The sequence below is a fragment of the Carlito syrichta genome, unplaced genomic scaffold (genome assembly GCF_000164805.1).
Source record: "Carlito syrichta isolate Samal-C Ts95f unplaced genomic scaffold, Tarsius_syrichta-2.0.1 Scaffold302608, whole genome shotgun sequence".
NCBI lineage: Eukaryota > Metazoa > Chordata > Mammalia > Primates > Tarsiidae > Carlito > Carlito syrichta.
In genome coordinates this window covers 1,150,566-1,151,224 of record NW_007246704.1, presented here as the reverse complement: position 1 = coordinate 1,151,224, position 659 = coordinate 1,150,566, and positions in this window count along the sequence as shown.

Below are 659 nucleotides of genomic sequence, written 5' to 3'. Positions count from 1 at the left end.
ACTCACCTCAGCCTCCCAAAGGCGCGAGATTACAGGCTGAGCCACCGAGCCCAGCTTAAATTCAATTTCAAAGAGTTCTTTGTGAAAATGCTTCCAGTTTTGCCATAGGAAAGATGAGGATGGTCCTCTGTCCTTCCCTTGGGATAGTCATGAGGGTCATATGAGAATGTCTTATACTCAAGAGCTGTGCTTTTATCTGTGAGCTGTCTCCAGAGAAGTCTGGATCATCACTCCAAGCCACCCCACCACAAAATGAGAACAGCCCGGGTGTGGTGGCTCACATCTGTAATCCCAGCACTTTGGGAGGTGAAGACACGAGTATTACCTGAGACCATGAATTTGAGATCAGCCTGGGCAAATTAGAAAGACCTCATCTCTGCAATAAATCAAAAAATTAGTTGAGTGTGGTGGCATGCATCTGTGGTTCCAGCTACTTGGAAGACTGAGGCAGAAGGGTCACCTGAGCCCAGCAGATGGAGGCTGCAGTGGCTGTGAGCATACCACTTCCCACCAGCCTGGCCAACAGAGTGAGACTCTGACTCAAAAAAAAAAGATAGCCGGGCTGGGTGGCTCAACCTGTAATCCCGTGCCTTTGGGAGACTGAGGTGAGTGGATTGCCTGAGCCCGCGGGTTCGAGACCCACCTGGGCAACTTGGTGA